Source organism: Arachis hypogaea, chromosome 14 (genome assembly GCF_003086295.3).
Source record: "Arachis hypogaea cultivar Tifrunner chromosome 14, arahy.Tifrunner.gnm2.J5K5, whole genome shotgun sequence".
Lineage (NCBI taxonomy): Eukaryota > Viridiplantae > Streptophyta > Magnoliopsida > Fabales > Fabaceae > Arachis > Arachis hypogaea.
The window spans coordinates 74,807,333-74,816,720 of record NC_092049.1 but is presented as its reverse complement, the minus strand read 5'-3'; the positions used below and the strand labels follow the sequence as shown (position 1 = coordinate 74,816,720).

The window sequence follows — 9,388 nt, the reverse complement described above, 5'->3', positions numbered from 1 at the left end:
GTTAGAGCAGTCTTCAGCTTATCAAACGCTTGTTTGCAATCCTCACTGAACTCGAACTCAATATCCTTTTGCAGTAATCTGGATAAGGGAAGTGCTATCTTACTAAAGTCCTTAATAAATCTCCTGTAGAAACCTGCATGGCCAAGGAACGAAAGGACTTCCCTCACAGAAGAGGGGTAAGGTAAACTAGAAATAACATTCACCTTTGCTGGGTCTACAAAAATGCCATTATTAGATACCACATGTCCTAATACAATCCCTTGCTTTACCATAAAGTGGCATTTTTCGAAATTCAATACAAGGTTTGTATTAACACATCTATCTAATACTCTAGATAATCCAGCTAAGCAAAGGTTAAAAGAATCACCATAAACGCTAAAATCGTCCATAAAAACTTCCATACAGTCCTCAATAAGATCAGAGAAAAGACTCATCATGCACCTTTGGAAGGTTGCTGGTGCATTGCACAAGCCAAAGGGCATTCTCTTATAAGCATAAGTCCCAAAAGGACATGTAAAAGTAGTCTTTTCCTGATCCTCAGGAGCTATATGAATCTGGAAATAACCTGTGTAACCATCTAGAAAGCAATAATGTGATTTACCTGACAGGCGATCCAACATTTGATCAATGAATGGAAGTGGGTAGTGATCCTTACGAGTAGCTTGGTTGAGACGCCTGTAATCAATGCAGACTCTCCAAGCATTCTGAACTCTAGTTGCTATGAGCTCTCCATGCTCATTCTTCACGGTAGTGACTCTGGACTTCTTGGGCACCACTTGTACTGGGCTTACCCATTCACTGTCTGAAATGGGATATATGATATCGGCTTCCAATAGTCTGGTCACTTCCTTTTTGACAACTTCCAAGATGGTGGGATTCAATCTCCTTTGTGGTTGACGGACAGGTCTTGCTCCCTCTTCTAAAAATATTCTGTGCTCGCATACTTGAGGGTTAATTCCCACTATGTCTGTCAAACTGCACCCAATTTCCTTCTTATGCTTCCTCAGTACATCAAGTAACTGCTCTTCTTGTTGAGAAGTTAGTTCCCTTGCAATAATAACCGGAAGCTTCTGCTCATCCTCAAGATAAGCATATTTGAGATGTGGAGGGAGAGGTTTCAATTCTAACTTTTGATCGTGGGCAGGCTCTGGATTATCTGGGGCTTGTGAAAATGGCGAAGTGCCCTCACTGTCAGTTAAGACGGTCCCCACACTTGGGCCTTGTCCAGTGTGCCTCTCTTCAAACTCTTCTTTTTGAACTTCAGCCACACTTTCGTCTATGACATCACACTGGAAGATAGAACGATCTTCTGAGGAGTTGTCAATGACTCCATTCAGATTAAAAATCACTGTGCGGCCATCTATTTCAAAGGAGTATGTTCCTGAAAAAGCATCCAATTTGAATTTTGATGTTTTCAGGAATGGTCTTCCAAGTAGGATTGATGATGGCTTATCTGAATCATTATGGGGCATCTCCAAGATATAAAAATCAGTGGAAAATGTGAGCCCTTTAATGTTCACCAAAACATCTTCAGCAACTCCAGCCACTGTAATAATGCTTTTATCTGCTAACACAAAACGAGCTGCCGACCTTTTTAAGGGAGGGAGCCTCAAAACATCATATATGGACAAAGGCATTATACTGACACATGCTCCTAAATCACACATGCAATCATAAATTACTACACTACCAATAGTACAACTAACTATGCAAGGACCTGGATCACTACATTTTTCAGGTAATCCTCCCATTAAAGCAGATATAGAACTACCTAAAGGAATAGTTTCTAATTCATTAATTTTGTCTTTATGGATACATAAGTCTTTTAGAAACTTTGCATATTTAGGTACTTGCTGAATAACATAAAAAAGGGGAATAGTTACCTCAACCTTTTTGAATATTTCTACCATTTTAGGATCAGGTTCTAGCTGCTTCCTGGGCTTCCTTGCAAGTTGTGGAAATGGAATGGGAGTAGTGTTTTCTGTGGTGCCTGTGCCTTTTTGTGCTTCTTCCTGTGGTTGAGCTATCTCTTCTTCAGCTATGTCCTGTATATCCTCTTCCTCTTCAACATCTTCGATTTCTACCACCTCTTCAGCTGAGGCGTATTCTGGTGAGCTTGGTTCCTTCTGATTCCTCTCCTGCAGTGTGGTTCCGGACCTCAGGGTGATGGCATTAATGCCTCCCTTTGGATTGGGTAATGGTTGAGAGGGGATTCCAGTGGTGCTTGAAGGTTGGTTACTGGAATTTTGTGCTGAACCAAGCTGTGTCATAAAAGCTTGCAGAGTAGAGGTGAGACCATTCAGACTGCCGTTAATAGTTTTCACGATGGTACTTTCCATGGCCAGTTATCTTTTCTCAAAAGCTTGTAATAAATCTTCATTAGAAGATATAGAAGAATGAGTAAATTGAGAGGTTTGCTACTGATTGTTCGGTGGTCCTTGGTTTTGCCTCAGGTGAGGTGCTCGGTAAGGTTGATTTTGCTGCCTGTTGTTGTTATTATTCCACCTCTGATTTTCCTGATTATCTCTGCCTCCCCTATTATTTTTGTCCCTCCAATTTTGGTTTGAATTGTCCTGCCATCCATGGTTATTATTTCCACTTTGACTGTACCCTTGGTTGGGACGGTCATAGAAGTTGTGAGTGGATGCCACCATGTTGTCTTTTTGTTGGAGCTGCGGGCATTCATCAGTGTAATGGCTGTAATCAGCACAAATTCCGCAAATTCTTTGTGGAACTAGTTGTTGGTTTTCCTGCGGTTGAGTTTGCTGAGCTTGTTGATTCAACTGCATTTGCTTCAGCAGGTTGGTCATCTCACAGATGCTTTGATTTAGAGCAGCAGTCTCTATGCCAGAAGATACTTCTGCAACGGCTTTTGAACGGCCTTGTTTCTGTCTGTGGTTCCAAGTAGATTCAGCTAAATCACTGATCAATTGCCAAGCTTCATCGGTGGTCTTGTACTTCTTCATAGACCCATTGCTGGCACTTTCCAATGTGGTCTTATCTTGGGGCCTCATACCTTGTGTGATATAGCTGGGTAGCACGATCTTGTCAATCATGTGGTGGGGGCATGCTTCCAGAAGATTATTGAAGCGCTCCCAGTATTCAAAGAGAGTCTCATTGTCATCCTAAACAATTATAGAGATATCCTTCCTCAGTTTATCAGTAACTTCAGATGGAAAGAATTTCTCCAGAAACTTCTTTCTGAGTGTATCCCAGTTGGATACATTTGCTATAGGTTGAGTGTAGTACCACTCTCTTGCTTTTCCCTCAAGAGAGAACGGAAAAGCTTTCAGCAGAATTGAAGTTTCATCAGTGCCATCACGCCTGACAGTAGAACAGGCTACCTGGAAATCTCTCAAGTGCTTGATAGGCTCTTGAGCAGGTAGGCCATGAAACTTGGGCATCAAATTTAACAGTGCGGTCTTTATTTCAAAATCCGTAGCTACCGCTGGATGATGCGCTTGAAACGGTTGCATTGTAAAATCAGGAGCTCCTTCCTCCTGAATGGTAACTCTTCTAGCTGCCATGTTTTCTGCACGTAAAACAACCGAATCAGTAGAACGGGGGCTGGTTTCTTCCTCAGATTCACTTTTAGATCCGCCCTCAGAGCGGGCTAACCTACGCTGTTCTCGCCTTATTCGTGAAATTGTTCTTTCAATTTCAGGATCGAATATTAGCAAGCGCGGATCAGGAAGTGAACGTGTCATTTGACGGAAGAAACATGCTGCTCATAGTAGCAAAATTAAATAAAATGCAAATAAATAAATTCTAATTAATAAAATTAGCACTCTATTGCAACTCCCCGGCAACGGCGCCAAATATTGATGGGAAGCAGAAGCTGGTGAATTAAAAATTTATTAAATTGGTTACGTTGCAAGTATGGTTCTTAACTCACCAAAAATCTGCCTATCAATTTAAAAATATGTCACAGAGAGTTTAAATTAAAATTACTGGGAGTTTTAAGTCCCAGGTCGTCTCCCAACGAGTTGCAGAAAAGTGTGCTGTTTTATTAACCAGATGTTCCAAGAAGTTGAGCTAAGTAATTTGGAATTTAAATTGAGGAATTTTAAATAATATAAATAAAAGCCTTGACTGGGAATTGATTAGTTAGAATCTCTATCATTGATGGAGTGATTTTTTAAGATTGATTTATAATTAACGGTTACTCTGTTTGGTTATCCTTTACTAGGTAAGGGAAAATCAAACAAGTTGGAATGTCAAATCTGTTCACGAGTTACAACCCACTTAGTTCAAAGGGATTGGCATTGTTGACAGGATAGCAATCCAACATTTAACCCAACTACAAATTTCTCCTTCAATCCTTCCAACTCAAGAGTTCCTTTTAATCAACTCCCCATCAAGTAATGAAACTACTCACGCATTGTAAATAAAGAATCCATGGCACATGAAAGGGAATTAAAAGAAGACATGATTATTGGAATTGAAATTGAATTAAAAAAGAAATAATCCTTGCATTAATTAATCATAAAAGTATCCGAATGACAAAATTGAACATAACAAAGAACATGGAAGAATAAAACCAAGTTAAGAGAACAAACTAGAGTGATGAAGTCTTGATGAGGAAATAACTCTTCTCAATGTTCCAATGATAAGACCAATTGAAAATTAAAATTCTAAAAACTAGAGAGAAAAACCTAAGAGAGTGAAAAAAACTAGATCTAAAACTATTGAATGAATGTGTCTCTTATTTCTGCATTTTCTCTGACTCTAGTCTGCTGTTCTGGGCCGAAAAATGGGCCGAAATAAGGTCCAAAATCGCCCCCAGCAAATTCTGCAGATTATGCAGATCTCACATGTCACGCGATCGCGTCATCCATGCGGACGCGTCGCTTGTGCTTTTTCCTCTCCACGCGTTCGCGTAAGCCTTGCGGCCGCGTCACTGCGATTTGCGCTCCTTCGCGCGGTCGCGTGAGCCATGCGACCGCGTCACTTCTCGCTGGTTATCTCCTTAAATTCTTGTGTTCCTTCCATTTTTTCTAGCTTCCTCTCCAATCTCCATCTCATTCATGCCCTATAAAGCCTGAAACACTTGACACACAGATCACGGCATCGAATGGAATAAAGGAGAATTAAAATTAAATAATTAGAGTCTCTAGGAAGCAATTTTCAAACATGTACTAAATTTAGGAAGGAAATCTAAATGCATGTTAAATTGATGAATAAGTGGGTAAGGATCATGACAAAACCACACAATTAAACACAATATAAACTATAAAATAGTGGTTTATCACACTTCTTTAATGTCAATAGCTTGACAGTGGCCTCTCATGGAGCCACACAGGTGATCAGGTCAATTTTATAGATTCCCAACACCAAACTTAGAGTTTGGATATGGGAGTTCAACACCAAACTTAGAGTTTGGCTGAGGTCTCCCAACACCAAACTTAGAGTTTGACTGTGGGGCTCTGGTTGACTCTGTTTTGAGAGAAGCTTACTGTGCCTCTTTTCCATGTTTACAGAAAGGTGACCTTGAGTTTTAAACACAAGGGAGTCCTCATTCAATTGAAGGACTAATACACCTCTATCTATATCAATCACAGTTCTTGCTGTAGCTAGGAAAGGTCTTCCAAGGATGATGGATTCATCCTCCTCCTTCCCAGTATCCAGGATTATGAAATCAGCAGTGATGTAAAGGCCTTCAACCTTTACTAACACGTCCTCTACTTATCCATAAGCCTCTTTTCTTGAGTTGTCTGCCATCTCTAATGAGATTCTGGCAGCTTGCACCTCAAAGATTCCCAGTTTCTCCATTACAGAGAGTGGCATGAGATTTATTCCTAACCCAAGGTCACATAAAGCCTTCTCAAAGGTTATGGTGCCTATGATACAAGGCATTAGGAACTTTTCAGGATCCTATTTCTTCTGAGGCAGTCTCAGTTGATCCAATGCATTTAGTTCATTGGTGAACAGGGGAGGTTCATCTCCCCAAGTCTCTTTACCAAATAAATTGGCATTCAGCTTCATGATTGCACCAAGGAACTTGGCAACTTGCTCTTCAGTAACATCCTCATTCTCTTCAGAAGAGGAATATTCATTAGCGCTCATGAATGGCATAAGGAGGTTCAATGGAATCTCTATGGTCTCTAGATGAGTCTCAGATTCCTTTGGTTCCTCAGAGGGAAACTCCTTATTGATCACTGGACGTCCAGGAGGTCTTCCTCACTGGGATCACGTCCTCCTCCTCTCTTGTGGGTTTGGCCATGATAGTCAATTCAAGGGCCTTGCACTCTCCTTTTGGATTTTCTTCTGTATTGCTTGGGAGAGCACTAAGATGGGTTTCAGTGATCTTCTTACTCAGCTGGCCCACTTGTGCTCCAAATTTCTAATGGAGGACGTTGTTTTATTCATGAAACTCAGAGTTGCCTTAGATAGATCAGAGACTAAGTTTGCTAAATTAGAGGTATTTTGTTCAGAGTTCTCTGTCTGTTGCTGAGTGGATGATGGGAAAGGCTTGCTATTGCTAAACCTGTTTCTTCCACCATTATTAAAGCCTTGTTGAGGCCTTTGTTGATCCTTCCATGAGAAGTTTGGGTGATTTCTCCATGAGGGGTTATAGGTGTTTCCATAGGGTTCACCCATGTAATTTACCTCTGCTATTGCAGGGTTCTCAGGATCATAAGCCTCTTCTTCAGAAGATGCCTTTTGAGTACTGTTGGATGCAGCTTGCATTCCATTTAGATTTTGAGAATCATATTGACTTGCTGAGTCAATATTTTATTCTGAGCTAATATAGCATTCAGAGTATCAATTTCAAGGACTCCCTTCTTCTGAGGCGTCCCATTACTCACAGGATTCCTATCAGAAGTGTACATGAACTGGTTATTAGCAACCATGTCAATGAGTTCTTGAGCTTCTGCAGGCATTTTCTTTAGGTGAATGGATCCACCTGCAGAAGTATCCAATGACATCTTAGCTAATTCAGACAGACCATCATAGAATATATCCAGGATGGTCCATTCTGAAAGCATGTCAGAAGGACACTTTTTGGTCAGTTCCTTGTATCTTTCCCAAGCTTCATAGAGGGATTCACCTTCTTTTTGTCTGAAGGTTTGAACATCCACTCTAAGCTTACTCAGCTTTTGAGGAGGAAAAAACTTGGCTAAGAAAGCGTTGACCAGCTTATCCCAAGAGTTCAGGCTATCTTTAGGTTGAGAATCCAACCATATTCTAGCTCTGTCTCTTACAGCAAACGGGAAAAGCATGAGCCTGTAGACTTCAGGATCTACTCCATTAGTCTTAACAGTGTCACATATCTGCAAGAATTCAATTAAGAACTAAAAGGGATCTTCAGATGGAAGTCCATGAAACTTGCATTTTGTTGCATCAGAGAAACTAATTGAGGTTTAAGCTCAAATTGTTTGCTCCAATGGTAGGGATGGAGTGCTTCTTCTATGTAATTGAATTAGGTGAGTAAAGTCACAGCATCTCCTTGCATTATTATTATTTTCGGCTGTCATCTCCTCTTCCTATTCGAAAATTCCTGTAAGGGTTGTCTCTGGATTGTTGTATTTTAGCTTCTCTTAGTTTCCTCTTCAGAGTCCTTTCAGGTTCAGGATCTGCTTCAACAAGAATGTTCTTGTCCTTGCTCCTGCTCATATGAAAGAGAAGGGAACAGAAAAATAATAATAGGGATCCTTTTTACCACAGTATAGAGGTTCCCTTGTTGTGAGTAGAAGAAAAGAAGAGTAGAAAAGAAAAGAAAGGAGAATCCAAACAGAAGGGTGAGGAGAGCAGAGATATGAGATGAAGAGAAGTGTTGGTAGATGAATAAATAAATAGAAGAAGATGAGAGGTGAGAGGATTTTCGAAAATTAAAAATTAAAAATTAAAGTTAAATTTCGAAAATAGTTTTTGAAAAAGGGTTAATGATTTCAAAAATTAAGAGGGGAAATAAATTAAAATTAAAAATTAAAATAATTAGTTAATTAAAAAAAATTTTGAAAAAGAGGGAAGGATTTTCGAAATTTAAAGGTAAAAGTTAGTTGGGTAGTTTTACTAAAGATAAGAAACAAACAATCAATTAGTTAGTTGAAAGAGATTTGAAATTCAAAATTTTTTTTTTAAAAAATAAGAAGATAAGAAGTTAGAAAAGATATTGAAAAAGATAAGATAAAAAGATATTTTTGAAAAGATATGATTGAAATTATTTTTGAAAAAGATTTGATTTTTAAAATCACAATTAATGACTTTATTCAACAAGAAATCACAAGATATGATTCTCGAACTTAAAGTTTGAATCTTTCTTAACAAGTAAGTAACAAACTTGAAATTTTTGAATCAAAACATTAATTGTTGATGATATTTTCGAAATATGATGTAAAATTAAGAAAAAGATTTTTGAAAAATATTTTTAAAATTTTCAAAAATAAATAAGAAAAATGAAAGAGATATGATTTTTGAAAAAAGATTTTGAAAAGATAAGATTTTTAAATTGAAATTTGATTTGACTCATAAGAAACAACTAATTTAAAAAATTTTTGAAAAAGTCAATCCAAATTTTTGAAATTTATGAGAGAAAAAGGAAATATATTTTTTTGATTTTTGAATTTTTAATGATGAAAGAGAAAAACAAAAAAATGACTCACAACATGAAAATTATGAATCAAAACACATGATGCATGCAAGAACACTATGAATGTCAAGATGAACACCAAGAACACTTTGAAGATCTTGATGAACATCAAGAACATATTTTTGAAAAATTTTTTATGCAAAGAAAACATGCAATACACCAAACTTAGAAATCTTTAATGCTTGGACTCTAACAAACGAAAAATGCATATGAAAAACAAGAAAATTAAAGATCAGACAAGAAGACTTACCAAGAACAACTTGAAAGATCATGAAGAACATTATGAATGCATGAATTTCGAAAAATGCATAATTTTTAGAAAAAATGCAATTGACCCAAACTTGAAATTGACTCAAGACTCAAACAAGAAGCACAAAATATTTTTGATTTTATGATTTTATTAATTTTTTTTGGATTTTTGTATTTTTTTCGAAAAACATATAGGAAAAAGAAAATAAGAAATTCAAATTTTTAATAAGAATTCCAGGAATCTTTCAATGTTGGCCTAAAGCTCCAATCCAAGGGTTAGACATGGCTCAGTAGCCAGCCAAGCTTTAGAAGATACAAATCAGGCATATAACAGCTGATACTTCATCCAACTTCATATACATGCCTTTTATGTTGACAAGTGGAAGCCTCAATCTAAAAGGATTTGGATATGGCTTTACAGCCAGCCAGGCTTCAACATGTTACTATGAAACTTAGAATTATTCTTAAAAATTGAATAATTTACGAAAACAAAGGAAATTTTTTTTGAAAGATTTTGTTTTTTTTGAAATAGAAAAATATATTCAT

The 9,388-nt window shown here is 37.7% G+C and overlaps 2 non-coding genes across 2 annotated transcripts; both read left to right on the top strand.

Moving 5' to 3' along the window:
* Positions 1-3,050: 3,050 nt before the first annotated feature.
* On the top strand, positions 3,051-3,158 carry LOC112746328 (small nucleolar RNA R71). The gene has a single exon (XR_003174219.1). It is a non-coding gene; the product is annotated as a small nucleolar RNA R71 (small nucleolar RNA).
* Positions 3,159-6,983: 3,825 nt separating this feature from the next.
* Positions 6,984-7,091, top strand: LOC112745049 (small nucleolar RNA R71). The gene has a single exon (XR_003172997.1). It is a non-coding gene; the product is annotated as a small nucleolar RNA R71 (small nucleolar RNA).
* Positions 7,092-9,388: the final 2,297 nt, after the last annotated feature.